This window comes from Sorghum bicolor, chromosome 5, assembly GCF_000003195.3.
Source record: "Sorghum bicolor cultivar BTx623 chromosome 5, Sorghum_bicolor_NCBIv3, whole genome shotgun sequence".
Taxonomy (NCBI): Eukaryota; Viridiplantae; Streptophyta; class Magnoliopsida; order Poales; family Poaceae; genus Sorghum; species Sorghum bicolor.
This window is the reverse complement of record NC_012874.2, coordinates 22,072,363-22,091,107: the sequence shown is the minus strand read 5'-3', so window position 1 is coordinate 22,091,107 and position 18,745 is coordinate 22,072,363.

Here is an 18,745-nt window from a genome sequence, read left to right as displayed (position 1 = left end):
GCCCTGTGTTGCTTTGCTCATATTCTGAGTAGGTCTGCATGTTTGTATTGTTTGGCTCAGTTAAGTTGTGAATCATGCCTTGATGAAAATATATAGGTTGTATTACTTTTCATAAGCTTTCCAGAAAGGTAAACAGCACAATTTTTGGTTAAGCACATGTTTAGTTATAGTGGTTTAAACTACTGTTCCAGTTTCTGTCTAAGCCCAGACAGGGTTGCATTGTTTGTTATGTGAGACCATGTTAATGGTAGATTTAGCTCTGGATGTTTATAACAAAGTTGTTCAAAATTTAGTAAGCTTTCTAGAAAGTATACAACCATAATTTATGGACATGTTAAACTTAGGTTATGGCTGTTTAATATGGCATAACAGATTCTGTCTATGTTTTGGACAGAGATGTCTTCCCTGGGTTAATTGACCTTGTTAACTGTGGATTCATCTTTAGATGATAATAAGAAAGTTCTAGGTAACTTTATAAGCTTTCCAAAACGATAAGAATCATGTTTTCTGGAGCTCTACAACTCCAGTTATGCTGCTTTGAATCGACTATTAGTTTTCAGTTTGTAATTGTACCTCTACTGTTTGGGCAGCATGGGTAGTTTTATTTGTGCAACTAATTCCATGATATAAATGATGTTTGCTGTGGAACTTGTATATAGAAAAGATGTAGATAACTTACTAATATATCTTGTTGTAAAGTTTCTTGTCATTTAGCTAAGTGGTTTATGAATTACAATTGTATAAAGTTCATCATTTGAAATGATTGTTCTCTGGAAATTCCTGGAACAGATTCTATGGTTATGCATGTTTGACTTGGTTAACTTGTTAGTAATACTGAGATGATTCAAGATGAATTGTAGATAATTTTATAATCTTTCTAAATTGTCCTATTTCATAGTTTTTGGATCTGTGTAGCTCTAGTTATGATTTATTTACTGAGTTACTGCATGTATGTCCAGAATTGCTGAAAATGTATGAATGCTTGATTGCTTTACTTTGTGTGTGCTAAGTGTGATACATGTATTTAATGGTGATTAAGTAATACACTTGTAACCTTGTTAAACGTGTGTCATGATTGATATGCTTTCTCTCTATAGTTGGTTGTGTGATGTTAGTTAATTAAGTTAGATGCCTGTGTCTTGTATACTTTTATGTGATGCATCTTATGTTGTTATTCTCCAAATTCATGCACTTGCATCTTGCATCTCATCTAGGTACGCAAGATGACCCACACGATGGACATTGTGGAATCAAACCAGAAGATGGTGTTTGGTGGACCCATCCCGAAGGTGGAAGGACTAAACAAGTGTTGTGACCTTAGATGTTACCAAGACGGAGCAACTAACTGAACTGACTCCGTGTTGATCCCAGGCAAACCCCGGAGCATTATAAGTCTCCCACTACTTTTGAATGCAATTGAGAATATATGTTATATATGTATTGTTGCATTAAATATAGGAGTTGGGTGAAACCCTTGCTGCATATATCACTCCTTGTCCAATAAATATACCTATAACCCTATGTAGATTCAGGATCGAATCTAAATGCTTAGCTATGCTTAGAACGGTAGAAGCCAGGTGATGTCCTGTCACCTGAGCGAGATAGGTGGACACCTGAAAAGGTTGGCTATATATGCTATCATGGAAATAACCAAGTGATAAGGATGAATAATTGGAGACCGGGTGGGACGATGATAGAGAAGTAACAAGACATGGAGGTCTTGGGTGCCTATCTATCTCCGCCTATGTCGATTAAGGACCGATCTTTGACGGCTCTCTTGTCATGTTGAACGCATGCCCCACACTTAGCTGGAAGGATAAGTCGTTCCGACCGCGAAGACTGAACACTATCTGGGTTGGGAGTCGAGTCGCCTTGTGTTGTATTGGTGATGGTTGAGGAGAATGACGAGGGTGCGGCGCGCAACCTTGGTATACCTTGGATACCTCGGTCGCCGAAACGGTCCTCGGGTACGGGCGGTGCCTGCCGAACCCGCGAATTGGTCCTAGATAGTGCAATATGGTGACCTGTAGCTCACTTTGGCCGGTGAGTGTGGTTTGTATGGGGAATAAAATCGCCAGCTGGTTAGAAATCAATTCGAATTGCCATTGCTCCTAGATAGTGAGCATTTGACTTGAGCCCCGTCATCGTAATAATGTTTATGGAACACTTGGATGGTATGATGATGATGATGATGGAAATGCCACATTGAATATGGGTGCTACTGTTGTGTCTTAATCAAGTGATTCCTCTAGTACAGGTGCTAATATAGATGACAGGTAATGATTATTAACTTGAGCTAAATATCTGAAAAATTACTTACCTGTAACCTAAGCTTTTTATGCAAAAAGTGTTGTCAAGCGAGCCCCACCAACAAAGCCTTGCATACTCCTTGGTGTCATATTATTTTTGGTTTATGATGGGTAAGTCTAGCTGAGTACCTTCTTGTACTCAAGGTTTATTCCCACTTGTTGCAGGTTGTGATGTATCATGGCTACTGCAAGAGTTGGATGACTCCTACCATATTAGAGGAGTAAGATCATGGGCATGATCTTCTTAGTTACCTCATCTATGTTGCTTTTGTTGGAGTTGACCTGAATACTGGCATGTATTTGAAATGAGGGCAATATTATTTTCAAATTACTTTGCTTTCGCTACTTTTCAACTCAAGTTGTAATAACTCTATTGAACTCCGATGTATGTCAAACTACTTGTGAAATGGATGTAACATGTGACTTGTTATGTTGAATCACTACGATCTTGGCTTGTAAGATGGTTGGATTGAAATCCCTCATGATTTCACGGACTACCGGGTTTATGAGAGTTCGATTATGTTAAAGCAACTACTTTAGCGGGAGTTTTTCATAGTTGATCTCTTGTAAATTGGGCGGTTCTGTTACACCACGCAGGGCGTGCGAAGGGGCAGCAAGGTGCAAAGCTGTGTTCCCGGGGCTACGGTGTAGATGATGCTCGCTATGGCGCCTGGTCGAGAGGGTCACGGCCATGGTCTGCAGTGGCCGAAAACAGGATGGAGTAGCCATGGTGGAGTTCAGCGGAGATGAAACGGAAGACCGGGAATGGTTAAAAGGTGTTGACACCATATTTTGACACAAATTAGGAAAGTTAATGAAGCCTGGATTGGCAGATGGAAAAGTAATGACTGGCCAATGAGGGTGTTGCCGATGGCCTATGATACCGATGATAAGGCAGCAGGTGAGAGATATGGTTAAGTCCGGGAACAGTAATTGATCGGTGCCGATGGCTGATATTGACTATTACCGATGCCGATTGAAGATGATATGCCGATGATGGTGAAGGTAGACATAGGAGTTGTCGGAAAGACAATGGCGGTGTGTCGATCACACAGGATGGATGTATTGTTATTTTCCATAATTGGTAGAGTTTGTTTTACGTACAAGTCCTGTTTGATTTGGAATTAGAATCCTAGTCGTGTCTGGTTGTAACTTTTCCGGATAGAGTATAAATATAGACCTAGTAGCGATGTAAAAAAAATCCAATCAATATCATACACAACTTTTACATCTACTTTTGCATCAACATTTTCGATGACTTTGTCAATTTGCTTCTTTTCTTTTACTTACGAGTTCTTAAGAATTCACCGAGTCATACTCGACGAGTTCTCGAGTTCCGCGTGAATACCTCTTGGCCGTGGCATCCGGGCGCATCGCTCTTGTCGGGACCAAATTATTTGAGTTATTGTTGACACTTACTAACACTACTTGGATACTAGGCTCTCATCCCTAGCATGATGCCAGAGTGTACAAAGGTATTTATGAATGTAAAGGCTCTCTAGAAAATAATCTATTCTATCCGCAAGCGCACAGATAAAATACCTCATTGTAGCATTTCACCAGGAAAAGTATTCCGGGTATCGTTATTTATATTTTGCTTAAGAGAACGGCAAAAGTGAAAACAGGTGTAAAATCTATCAAGGCATGGACTAGAGATAAACTTGCAATAACATGATTACTAATGAGGAACACGTCACAAAGTCACTTGCTTTGGCAGGGGGTAAGCCATAATAATAAAGATAAGGAAATATAAGCTCATGGGTATATAACACAGCGATTAGAAATAGACTACTCCACATATATGTAACATGACGTCGGATTAGCTAGAGAATGGATTCTGAGTATCTACTATCTACTAAGTCACAATCTACTCTAGTTATCTACAAGATCATATGTAGCATAAAAGACTCTTTATTCATGTATAAGGAACATTGCTAAAGTAAAACAGAACATAGCAAGACTTACTCCGCAATACAAATTCTGCCTGTCCTATCAACGGAGGGTGGACTATATAAGAATCAATGAAGCTGTCACCATCGCGAACTACCACACGACCCAGCCAATAGGATGCATTTGCAGGTAAATAATATCTAAGCACCATGTCCACATATGATCTACCACTTAGCTCCCTCGAGTTAAGATCTAAGCGCTTTGCAAACTTATACATAAACTTATTATCAATCATAACTATATCAAATATAGAACTAGAGCAAACTAATAACATAATAAATAGAGACATAATGCAATTAGAATAAAGTAGTAGAGAAAGATATGAAATAATACCAATCTTTATTGATGAAGATCCGAAATCTAGAGCGCTAGGCTCTACTTCTCTATTTTTATCTAATCAATCCTATAGAAGTTGAAGGAACTGGGAGTAGGTAATTCTAATTCTCTACGGGAGAGAAATTCCTAAACCCTAACTTTGATAGCTTCCTCTCATAATGATTTCTCTTCTCCCCTTGAGGTGGAGAGGCCTTGCTTATATAGCCCCCTCAGATGAATTTGGGTCGTCGCATCAAACCGACATTAATCACACGGTTATTCTTGAAGATTAAAGGCAGTGGAGCACGATCCAGGAGACGGAGCCTGATTGGCTGCTGCAGGTGGGCGGGCGCCCTGCCCCCGGGCCCATTCGGCCTCCCGTTCGTTCCCGTGGCTTATGGACTCTTCTAGATTAAGGAAAATTGCGCGGCACGTAATTTTCTCGTTGTAAACCTGACATGTGGGCCTTCTCTCCATATTTTCTAATAACCCCCTGCAGAAATAGACAAACACCAAAGCTCATGGAATTCTTTCAGATAAAACCCTAATTCTAGGTGTTTGGTGTATGTTGAACCTTTTCCATGTTTAGTTGATGGTTAAATTTAGTACTTAAGGACCGTCAACAAACTCCCCCAAGCTTACCCTTTGCTCGTCCCTAAGCAAACAGCTAAACACAGATGGATCAGGAGTTGCTTCGATGTTTTCTTTCCTGACAGGCACACATGCTTTCACATAAAAAATTCTCCTAGACTAGAGTGAAGTGTCATGGAGCTTAGTACCTGCACTTAAGTCTTAAGTAATCGAAAGACAAAATAATTAAGTCAAGCACTATTCTTCCTATCTATACTTCACCTTTGTTCTGGAGTTTTGCATACGTTTTCAAAAATAAAGCTCAGAGTTCCCATCTATGCTACTCTCAAATCTCTCTATATATGGTATTTGTGGATCCTTACCAAAAATGTCTCTTACCTATAAATAAGGGAATGTTTATGTGGAGCTCATAGGTGTGAAAAACAGCTCATACATATGTTGTCTAATCGAGCCATGGATCCAAAGGAACTCAACATGTAATTAAATCAAGGTGTGCATGTGTGGTGGAGAAAATGGTAGTAATGATGAAACTTACTTCTCATTGCTCCTCATATTGCTATCTATCCGCCTCTTTGATCTGTGCTTTGGGAGAGCATGGGCTATCTTTTTCTTTTCTCTTTTCTTCTTTTTTTCAGGTGGGTGGCGAATACCCCTAATTCTACTGTCGGACACTTGTCCATTTTTTCCGCTCAGGTGGGCATCTTTGTAACCCTAATTCTACTCCGGACACTTGTCCATTTTTACGTCTCGTCTCACTCTTTTTCTTTCTTTTTCAAGGTTCCTTGCACTTGCCCCTTTTTATTTCCTCGCATATTTTTGCATAACCCATGCCTCTTCTGCAATGAATCTTTTTGGAGAGAGAGAATAACAACACTTGGGACAGTGAGTGATAATATTTTTAGCAATTTTAATGAATGGTGGTGGATGGTGTTGTAGATATGTGCAAGTGAATATCTTAATTTAACCACATGAAAAGCTCCAAAGGGCCTACACAGCTCGATCAAACTCATTGTGAATATAAGTAGCAAAAGATGTTATAGCAAGTATGGCTGTGGTACGAATTTTTCATCATGCTAGGAACTTATCATGTGATTTGCAAGTTTTCAAAATTAATCTATAGAACTTAGTGTAGTAGAAACAAGATAAACAGTAGCTCAAACTTTATATCATGCCTTTCTCTTACCTAGACTTTAGTTTTAGGTTCATGCTTCCCGTAGATATTAAATTTTAGTTTTAGTAATTCCTAGAAAAACTTTAATATAAAAGCTAGGTACTTGAAAGTAAGCAAACAGAGCAACTGTTCATCATTTCCATCATGCATCTTTTTGGTCTTTTTATTTTTCTAGGGACTAACACTTAGCAGATAAATAAAACACACTTGTCTACACACTCTTTTTATTTTGTTTTCATGTTTATAGAATGTAATAAATTAAAGCAAGAAAATATTTATTGATGATTGATTTTTTTGAAATAAATAAAACACTAAAACAGAAAAGAATAAATAAGAAAATCAAATAAAAACTTAATTGATAAAACGGGGAGGAACTCCCCCAAGCTGGACGTGGTTGTCGGTCTTACCCAATGTTCCAAAATGGCAACATGGGGTGATGTTGTCGTTCATCGTCGTAGTGTCTTGCCTCAGTTCTTGTACTGCAACGGCGTGGTCTTGGTTCCACTTTTGTTGCTGTTCCAGGAGTCGTCCATTTTCTATTTGCATATTCTGGATGTCGAGGAGGGTGTTGTCGGTACGAGTGAAGAAGGCGCCGGCTTCTTGGTAGTAGTCGTTCATCAAAGCATAAGAGACGTCGGAGTACCGTCCTGCATCGAATTGGGGCTGGGGCCTAGACCCTGAAGCTCCATATGGATCAGTGGAGTACCTGCCCGCACTAAAAGGCGGGTTTGCCCACTGGTGATCTTGGCCCTCCGGCCATGTCTCCTCTGTTGGCTCTTGTGGCTGAGCATGTCGAACCCACGGGTCCCGAAAGACTTGGGGATTGTAGTCGCGCTAATGCAGGTGTGCTGCTTCTTCTGGCCCGGGATCAGCTCCATACCAGGTGCGTTCTTGATGGGTGGTCATCCTTTCGGATGCCACTCGCTGTGGAGCTCTCTGGTTTACCGGTGTCACTGCAATCTCAATCAAATAATTTTGAACGACATAGAGGCCAAGGTTCGGGTTAGGTAACCGAATCTTGCCTTTATTATCGTATAACATATACATTACGTTCCCCTCTTTTTTCAGCATCCGAGCTTGTCTAAATGTGTCATAGCCATGATAAATTCGTAATTCATCAATGAATTCCAATGACGAGTTTTCTAGCAAATTGAGGCTAGAAGCTAGACGAGTGATGAGTGAAGTACAAACGACAGGTCCCTGAAGACTAGGTATACTAAGCCAATGAGAAACCAAAGGAGTAACCGGTGAAGTGGGTATTTTATTTATAGCAGCATAAAGAAGTTGTAAATCTCCTACTCTTACTTATCTAATATCATCACGATGGAAAAGATTGTACCCGAGCCATTTGTGGAACATCCTAAGTGTGGGGTGTTCCATGTCACTGGTTCGGGTTTGACTATAAACCTCATCTCTAGATATCTCCCTCCAGAACTGGTGTCTCTCAAAATTGGGCAAGTCAGAGTCAATGTCTAGGATGCATCTTGAAGAGAAACCGAGATGGTCGCTCAATTCTCTCCAAGACAACATAATGTCCTGTTTGAACATCCAAAAAGCGATTCCCCCCTCATAATATTGCAAAGTGCAAAGAAATTCAAGAGTGAGAAGACGGGAACCCAGCTCAGTTATGTCCCAAAAATTTGTTCATCCCACCATCTGGAAAATTGAGTCAAATTCGGTATCCATACCTATTTCTTGTAGCTAGATAGGATCAAGAGTGGGGGTGTGAATGAAATCTTTGTTCTTCAGCTGCTGGGAAACTTCCTTCTCCCTGCGAGTCTTTAGGAGGACCTTGACTCGTGTACCTGACGAAGACGACGGAGCTTGCGGGGGTGTCGGGTCGACGCTCATCTCTGACTGGTGTGAGGAGTGTCAGGATGAACTCCTTGTACCTATGCTCTTGAGGGTCTTGCCTACGTTCTTTACCTTCTTGAACATTTTGTAGACAAAAGTTGACACAAACACAACTAGTAGGAAATGTTAAAGCCAACTGTGTGAAATGTCAATCGTTCAGGGGTTAGTCGTCCGAAACAAGTTTTAATTTTGGCGGTACTTCCCCCTAAACAAATTTTTTTTTGGACAGCAGGGTCACTACTTAATAATGAACCTTGCTTTTTTACTCAAAAACTACAAACCTCTCTTCCACTCTTCTCTTCCCCTCTACTCTCCTTCTCACTCCACTACTAGAGCTCCTCCTCTAGAAACCGAGAACTGAAGTGTGCGTGGGTTTTCTAGAATGCTTGTGTGATGGAGATGGAGGCAGGAAGTGGTGATTTATAGGAGGAAGGGGGATAGGGTGGGCGCCCTCTGCAGGTGGGTGGGCGCCCCACTCAGGTGGCCTTCCTGGCTGCAACTTCTCTATTCCCTCCTTTGCTTAGTCTTTACGCCAAAAAATGATTCATGGGTGGTGGTTGGACGGTGGAAGTTGTCTGGTGAGTGGAGATATGTTGGTGGATCAAATAATGTGATGAGATATATGTGAGGTATGGTGTATGATATGTGGGACCCAAGGAGTGTGGGTCATGCTTCAAGAAGGTTGCTATAATTAAATATAATGCAGGAAAACTATGAAAATTTGAAACTTATTGAAAATGAACATGAAAAAATATTTTTGTGCCTCCACAATAATTAATAAATGGGGGTTGTTACACACCATAAATATTATTTATATGGGGCATTTGATTATTATAATAATGCCATGAATGAATATGATTAATGCAAGAATTAATTATGCAAGAATTTAAACGATGTGGATAAATACCGATTTACCTCCCGGCGAAGGATTGGGATTTTTGGGTCCCCCAACCTGGACCTCCAAATCTTTTAGTCTTTTGAATTACCTTCCTCCGGAGATGGTGTCTCCAGTGGTTCTTCTTCATGAACTTCCTTCACTGTAGAGTCTTTCTCTGGTCTGGGCTTGAATGTGAAATGTTCTTCCTTTCCGTTTATGTTGAACTTGATTTCTCCCTTCCCAACATCAATGTGGGCATTGGCAGTGCTCAGAAATGGCCTTCCAAGGATGATGGACACTTTTGAGTCAGGACTCATGTCCAGTACCATGAAGTCTACTGGCACAAGGAAATCTCTTGTCTTGACTGGAATGTTTTTGGCAATGCCCAACAGGTGTCGAACTAATTGATCTGCTAGTTGCAGGGACATTGATGTTGGTTCTAGGGTCGTATGCTCAAGCTTCTCATAGACTGATGCTGGCATCACACTGACACTTGCTCCGAGATCACAAAGTGCATTATTGAAATGTTGGTTTCCGATCGAGCAATCAATGGTGGGACATCCGGGATCCTTCTTCTTCCTTGGTGGTTTGTTGAGGATGGCCGCACTACATTCTTCTGTCAGCCTGATACCCTCAGTGGTGGGCAGTGGTCTCTTCTTGTTAAGAATATCTCTGATGTACTTTGCATATGTAGGTACCTATATGGCATCAAACAGAGGTATGTTGACATATAATTTCTGAATGACCTCTACAAACTTACCAAACTGCTCATCCGACAGCAGTCCTCTGTTTCTTCTAGGAAATGGCAAATAGTTGGTGTCGTAAAAATCTTTCCTCAGTTCTCTAGTACTTGGTGGTTGTAGCAAATCTTTTACTTCAACTGAGCATTCTTCTTCTATCACTGCTGCTTGCACTAGTGCTGTTGTTCTCTGTTTCTCATTTGGGTATGGGGGATCCCTGGTGGCTTTGCCTCCTCAAGTAGTTATGTTCTTTACCTGCTCAATGTTAGTGGCAACACGCAATGCAGCAGCTAGCTTTATTAATTTAAGCTCTACCCTTTTATTAAGAGTATTTTTCTCATCAAAGGCAATTAATAGAAAATCCATTTTATTGTGTATATCTTTTAGAGATGATTCATTTGTATCTGGCCTATGTTTAACTTCATCATTAGTTTTGGTTTGTTGAGCAATTATCTCTTTTAATGAAAGTTACTTGAAAGTTACATGAAAGTGTATCTAGCCTTTGTTTAACTTCATCATTAGTGGGTTGATATTTGTATACTGTCTCAATAGCCCTTTGATCTTCTTTGAACTTGGCCCTCTGGTCAATCCAATGGAGCAAATTGCATTTAATTCTTCTAGTATTTCTTCGGTCTAATGACAATGTTGAGCTTTATCTTGGAACCAGCTTTGACTTTCTGATATCTTATCCAAAAGTGTCTCTGCATTTCCAATTGTAAGCTCCAAGAATGATCCTTTAGCAGATGCATCTAGGAACTCACGAGCCTTTTGGGTTAATCCATGGTAGAAGGTCTGCATAAGTAACCATTTGGCCATTCCATGGTGAGGACAATCTGATATGTATCCTTGAAAACGCTCCCATGCTTCTGGAATGGTTTCTGTCTTCTGCTATTGGAAACTGACAATATTTCCTCTTAAGGCAGCTGTTCTGCCTATAGGGAAAAATATTGCTAGAAAGGCATCAGACTAGTTCATCCAGTTGTTAATGTTATCTTGATGGGTGTACTACCACTTCCTGGCCTTCCCTTCTAGTGAGAATGGAAAATGGCGAAACAGTATGATGTTTTTGTCGACTCCGTTGATGCGGATTGTGCTTCCAATCTCTAAGAAATTCTGCAAGTGTGCACTCGCATCTTGTGCCTTTCCATTGAATTGTGTAACTTGCACCAAATTGATGAGGCTTGACTTGAGCTCGAACTCGGGTGCTCCCTCTTCTACTTCAAATCTTGGACCAGTCGGAATGTTCTCAAGACTTGGAGCAGAGAATTCTTGCAAGGTCTTTTGTGCCATAGCTTCAGCAATTGGTAGGTAGCTTCTTCTTTCTTTCTTGATTGCTTTGGTTCTGATGATGAAGAGTTGAATGTACCAAAGTCAATCCTGATATACCCTATCTAAAAATATAAACATAGGAAAACAATAGGGTGAACCTGCCAAAGCAGAGGTGCCTTGTTATGATTTCTCATTTAGTAGTTGTTTATGCAATTATTTCTCCATAGTCTAGTCTAATACTTTTATGTGAATAACCTTGACTGACTTCCTGACTTTCCTTACCAATCCCTGGCAATGGCGCCAGAAATGCTTGTTGACACTTACTAACACCATTTGGATACTAGGTTGTCATCCCCAGCATGGTGCCAGAGTGTACAAAGGTATTTATAAATGTAAAGGCTCTGTAGAAAATAATTTATTCTATCTGCAAGTGCACAGATAAAATACATCATTCCAGCATTTCACCAGGAAAAGTATTCTGGGTATCGTTATTTATATTTTGCTTAAGAGAACTGCAAAAGTGAAAACAGGTGTAAAATCTGTCAAGGCATAGACTAGAGATAAACTTGCAATAACATGATTACTAATGAGGAACTCGTCACACAGTCACTTGCTTTGGCAGGGGGTAAGCCATAATAATAAAGATCATGAAATATAAGCTCATGGGTAAATAACACAGCGATTAGAAATAGACTACTCCATATATATGTAAGGTGACGTCGGATTAGCTAAAGAATGGATTCTGAGTATCTACTATCTACTAAGTCACAATCTACTCTAGTTATCTACAAGATCATATATAGCATAAAAGACTCTTTATTCATGTATAAGGAACATTGCTAAAGTAAATCAGAACATACCAAGACTTACTCCGCAATACAAATTCTGCCTGTCCATTCAATGGAGGGTGGACTATATAAGAATCAACGAAGTTGTCACCATCATGAACTACCACACGACTCAGCCAATAGGATACATTTGCAGGTAAATAATATCTTAGCACCACGCCCACATATTATCTACATCTTAGCTCCCTCGAGTCAAGAGCTAAGCGCTTTGCAAACTTATACATAAACTTATTATCAATCATAACTATATCAAATATAGAACTAGAGCAAACTAATAACATAATAAATAGAGACATAATGCAATTAGAATAAAGTAGTAGAGAAAGATATGAAATAATACCAATCTTTATTGATGAAGATCTGAAATCCAGAGCGCTAGTCTCTACTTCTCTAATTCTATCTAATCAATCCTACAGAACTTGAAAGAATTGGGAGTAGCTAATTCTAATTCTCTGCGGGAGAGAAATTCCTAAACCCTAACTTTGATGGCTTCCTCTGATAATGATTTCTCTTCTCCCCTTGGGGTGGAGAGGCCTTGCTTATATAGCCCCTTAGATGAATTTGGGCCGTCGGATCAAACCGACATTTATCGCACGGTTATTCTTGAAGATTAAAGGCGGTGGAACACGATCTAGGAGACGGAGCCTGATTGGCTGCTGCTGGTGGGCGGGCACCCAAGGCGGTTGGGCGAGCGCCCTGCCCCCTGGCCCGTTCGGCCTCCCGTTCGTTCCCTTGGCTTCTGGACTCTTCTAGATTAAGGAAAATTGCGCGGCAAGTCATTTTCTCGTTGTAAACTTGACATGTGGGTCTTCTCTCCATATTTTCTGATAACCCCCTGCAGAAACAGACAAACACCAAAGCTCGTAGAATTCTTTCAGATAAAACCATAATTCTAGGTGTTTGGTGTATGTTGACCCTTTTCCATGTTTAGTTGATGGTTAAATTTAGTACTTAATGTAACAGAACCGTCCAATTTATAAGAATTCAAGTGAATTAGCGACCACTGAGGCAGTCAAGCCAATGGACTTGAACCCATATAAACCCGGTAGTCCGACGAAATCTCAAAAGACCTCGATTCAACCAATATACAACCAAGATCGTACATGATCAAGCATCACCATCACAGATTATAACATTCAACACAGAACATAGTTTTACATCACATCAGAGTTTAAAAGAGGTTATTACAAACCATAGCAGTAGCGGAAACAAAGTAGTTTTGAAACAACTCCAACTCAGTTTATATTACACGCCAGTTCCATGGTCAAGTCCCAATAAAAGCATAACCGAAGGTAGAAGAGTGATCACGCCCATGATCTATTCGTTTAACTTGTCTAAGATTAAGTGAATCATGGAATAACAAGTAAGTGCATACTTCTTCTCTGGTAGAGAGACTAAATAGACAAGTTAAACGAATCCTAGCTACTCCTACTCAGCCACTGGTTTAGTAGACAACCAACCTGTCCCAAGTTTCAGCCATAACATAGGCACCAGTTAACCAAACTAAGCAAGTAAGTACTTTCTGGAAAGCTTAGCAAATTTTCTACAATTCACGTTTAGACATCTCAGCATGATTCCCAACTGAAGTATGCTAAAACATAAAAAGTTGGCTGGCTGCTCTGGAAATTCCAGAGAGCAAGCACTTTGCAGCAGCTACTTGAAATATGCATAACTTTCAAACTACTCAACCAAATGCCATGAAATTTGGACACGAAGTAGATCAGTAAGTTAGCTACAAGTTTGTTGTAGACAAGTTTCCCGGAAAATAACATCTTTAAATAGTTCTCAACCATTTTCTATCAGCTACACAGAAATGCTCTAGGAAAGGCATAAATAGCCAAAAATAATATTTTGCACATGTTGAGAATGTATCAAAGGAACAATCCCATTGCACTAGTAGATAGAACATATCTAAGAAACACCAGAAAACATCATGGCAAGGTCTAAAACTATTTCTATCATCACCTTTTCCATTTATTTAATTATTAAGGTGATTTAATGAACATATACTCCAAATGTTCCAAAAATCCTAATAAAATTACAGCAAGCTACTTATGCTAACATAAGATCACTGTAAAATTTTCAGAACATTTGCACATACACATTGTGAGGTATAAAAATAACAAGCTAGTATAGGCATGCAAGGCATAAATGTGAAACCTCATCAAAAAGTGTCAAACAACAGATTTCAGATTTTTTCCTAACTTTGTCTACACATAAGTACAACAGTCAGCAAGTTTCATCACAAAAGGAGTTATAACTTAATTACTAAAAATATCACAAGAAACTCTTATTTAGGCAAGATTTATTTTTAACTCGTCAACCAGGCTTCCAAAAATCATGGTAAATTTATCAGAGACTACTCATATCATAAGTAACAACTCCCTGAATTTGCATGGCCATCAGATCAATAGTTCTCAAGATATAATTACCCATTGAAAAACCAAGATTAATCTATATCTATTTATTTCTGCAAAAACATAACATGTTTCATATTTTTATTAAAAACTAGACTTATGCTGGAACCTAGCAAAATTAGAATCACCACATTTGGATCTCTAAAACTCCAGATATGGATTTTTCAAAAACAGCACACGCTCTGTAAAACAGTGAACCAGAGGGGTGGGAGAGGAGAGGCTGACACCCGGGACCCGCGCGTCAGTGAGACAGAAACAGGGGAGATGCTCGTCGCCGGCGAAGCTCGACGACGACGAGGCCTCGGCCGGATCCAAGGGCACCTACGTGTTCCTCTCAACAAGGCGACTCGGTTGACCTACTTTACCCGCGCTCTACTGGACCCTAAGGTGCTCGCCGTCGGGAAATGGCGGAGCGGCGGCGCTGCGCGGCGTTACGCCGGCGGATCCAGGCAATGGCGACGCGGTAGAGCTTGCGGACGAGCAAGAGTGGCTCAAGGGAAAGCTATAGGAAGAAGAATCACGGCCAGAGGTGAACCAGAGAGGTCTGGCCACGTTGCCGGTGATCTCTGTGACCTCCGGCGAGGTGGAACTCGCGACGGAGATGGCAATGCAACCTCACCGGTTCTCGGCTATGGAAATGGAGTGGACGTCGAGGTAGAGGACGTCGAGGCGGAGGTCTGGGCGGGCTGGCTTGGCCGGAGACGCGGTGGAACGGCCGGAGAAGCTCGCCGAAGCGCGGCGGAGCACACCGAGGCGACGGCGGAGCGAAATGTGCTGCGCTGAGCGAGTGGAGAGCGCGTCTGAGGCGTCCACCCGGTGCGTGGCGACTTAGGGACGCCGTGGGAGCTGACAGGCGGGGTCACCGTCGACGTACAGCCGACAGGTGGCCGGACACGCGGCGGCGGATGGTTCTGTCCAAACTGAATCGAGCGATTCAGTCGCCGTGGCCAGTGACTGAAACTCGAACTTTGTCAACGTTTTACTCTTAGCTCAATCGGTGGTTTTGGCTGAGATTTGATCCTCTGGGTAGAGCTACACGAGTTCTACAACTTTGATTACACAAGCTCAGTCTAAATCGGTCTGGATTTCAAACTACAAAGCTCCAAACAATCCTATGTCGAAACTGTGTGATCCCAGACTTAGCCAAATTTGGCTAAGTGTGAAATCAGCCCTGATTTTTGGTTTGTGAGCAATTTTTGGATGTGTTCTAAGCTTTTTCATAAAAATTCATCAACATAGCTTTTGTAGCTTATGAAATTCTTTACAACTTTGCTTCAGGTGTCACAGAAATTCAAGGTCTCTAACATTACTTTCATAAAACATCTTTGAAAAGAGGTCTAGGGGGTCAAAAAGGTCATTCTAGGGTTAACCATGACTTAGGGGCATTTTTGGCCAAAACCTTCAACATGAACTTTGTTCCAAATGATATTCTAAACATGATTGAGGTATTTTGGAAGACAATGTACAATTGTTTGCATTGGCTACCCCTTATAGTCACTCACTTCAAGTCACACAAGCAATTTAATCATGTAGTGCATATAGCAAATGGCATGTGATCATGGTATGATGCTCATGAGTGATCATGATGATGCTTATGTTGATGCAATGCTCATGGTTAACATGCAAGCTAACACTAGGAGTGTTACAGCCCTCCCCCCTTACAAAAATCTCGTCCCGAGATTTGAAAGACGTACCATTTTTCTTAGAATGAGGGATAAGTTACTTGTAAATAGTCTTCCCTTTCCCAAGTGGCATCTCTCTCTCATTTTGACGGTTCCACAAAACTCTAAAAAGTTTGATCACCCTCCCACGAGTAATTCGTTCTTTGACATCAAGAACTTGTACAGGCTTTTCTTCATAGGATAGGTCAGACTGCAACTTGATATCTCTTGTTTCAACTCTCTCTTCGGGCACACGAAGACACTTCTTGAGTTGAGACACGTGGAATACAGGGAAAATAGCTCTCATTTCGGGAGGTAGTTGTACTTTGTAAGCTACCTTGCCGCTCTTCTCAATGATTTGGTAGGGACCCACATACCTAGGGGCAAGCTTTCTTTTAACGCCGAAGCGATTTACTCCTTTCATGGGTGATACTTTTATGTACACAAAGTCACCTATTTCGAATTCAATTAGCTTTCTTCTTCGGTCAGCATAGCTTTTCTGCCTAGCTTGGGCGGCTCTCATATGTTGCTGAATAGTGAGAACTTGTTTCTCGGCTTCCTTGACGAAGTCAATTCCGTAGTACCTCCTCTCACCAAGTTCGACCCAGTTTAGAGGAGTTCTACATTTGCGGCCATACAAAGCTTCGAAAGGGGCCATTTGGATGCTTTCTTGATAACTATTATTGTAAGAGAATTCAGCTAATGGTAGCCATTTCTACCATGCACCTTTGGAAGATATAACACATGCCCTCAACATATCCTCTAAAATTTGATTCACACGCTCAGTTTGACCGGAGGTTTGGGGATGATAGGCTGAACTGCGAACCAACTTTATACCAAGGAGTGAATGCAGATGCTTCCAAAAGCGAGCAGTGAACTGAGGACCTCTATCAGAAATAATAGTGCGAGGCACTCCGTGCAATTTAACTATCTGAGAGAAGTACAACTCAGCATAGTCGGATGGTCGGTATGTATAGTGTACAGGGATAAAATGAGCCAACTTCGTCAAACGATCAACAACCACCCATATAGAATTGTGTCCTTTTTGAGTAAGGGGAAGTCCAACAATGAAATCCATGTTGATTTCTTCCCACTTCCAACCTGGAATCGACAAGGGTTGTAATAAACCTGCAGGTTTTAGGTGAACTGCTTTTACCCTGCAGCAAGTATCACACCTTGCGACATAAGCTGCTATTTCTTTCTTCATTTTGGTCCACCAGAAACGAGGTCTTAAGTCTTGGTACTTTTTGCTACTACCCGGATGAATGGACAACTTGGAAGAATGAGCTTCTTCTAGAATTTTGTTGCGTAGGTCACGATCTTTAGGTACAACTAGTCAATTGTCAAACCACAGTACACCTTTCTCATCTATCCTAAAATGCTTGGTGTCTTGCTCTTGCATTTTTCTCTTGATATGAAAAATACCAGGATCAGATTTTTGGAGCTCTATGATTTGACTTTCTAATGAGCAACTGACTATGATGTTGTGCAGGACCACAGGATGCAATAAATTGAAGCCTTCCTCTAGGAGAGGTCTAACATGCTGTTTCCGACTGAGAGCATCAGCTACAACATTGGCCTTGCCGGGATGATAGTGCACTTCTAAATTGTAGTCTTTTATCAACTCCAACCATCTTCTTTGTCTCATGTTTAATTCGGGCTGAGTGAATATATATTTGAGGCTCTTATGGTCAGTGTAAATGTGACAAAGATTACCCAACAGATAGTGTCTCCAGAGTTTCAATGCATGTACAACTGCTGCTAACTCTAGATCATGAGTAGGGTAGTTGGCTTCATGTTTCCTCAGCTGCCGAGAAGCGTAGGCAATAACTCGGCCTTCTTGCATAAGCACATAACCTAGGCCAGTGCCAGATGCATCACAAAAGACATCAAATGGCTTTTCAATGTCAGGCTGTGCCAGAACAGGAGCGGTGGTCAGCAAATGGCGTAGAGTGGTGAAAGCAACTTCACACTCCTCGGACCACACAAACTTCACATCTTTTTGCAGTAGCTTGGTCATAGGCTTAGCTATTTTGGAAAAGTCTAGAATAAAGCGACGATAATAACCAGCTAGACTGAGAAAACTCCGGACTTCGTGCACTGAAGTCGGGGCCTTCCAGTCTAGAACCTCCTGCACCATTGACGGGTCAACAGAAATACCCTCTTCGGATAAAATATGGCCTAGGAAAGGCACTTTCTTCAGCCAAAACTCACACTTGCTGAACTTGGCATAAAGCTGATGTTCTCGCAATCTAGTGAGTACAATCCGAAGGTGCTCCTCATGTTCTTGTGCATTTTCAGAGTATACCAATATATCATCGATGAACACCACCACAAACTTATCCAGTTCGGGCATGAACACCGAATTCATCAGGTACATGAAATGAGCAGGGGCATTAGTCAGACCAAAGGACATGACTAAATACTCATATAACCCATACCTAGTAGAGAAAGCCGTTTTAGGAATGTCTTCAGGTCGGATCTTGATTTGATGATACCCAGATCGCAGATCAATTTTGGAGAATACTTTGGCCTTGGCTAATTGATCAAACAGGATATCAATGCGAGGCAATGGATACTTGTTTTGATAGTCACGGCATTCAACGGACGATAGTCTACACACATATGTAGAGACTTGTCCTTCTTCTTGACAAAGAGAGCCGGACAACCCCATGGAGAAGAACTAGGCCGAATAAGACCTTTCTCTAGGAGCTCTTGCAATTGCTTTTTCAACACTGCCAAT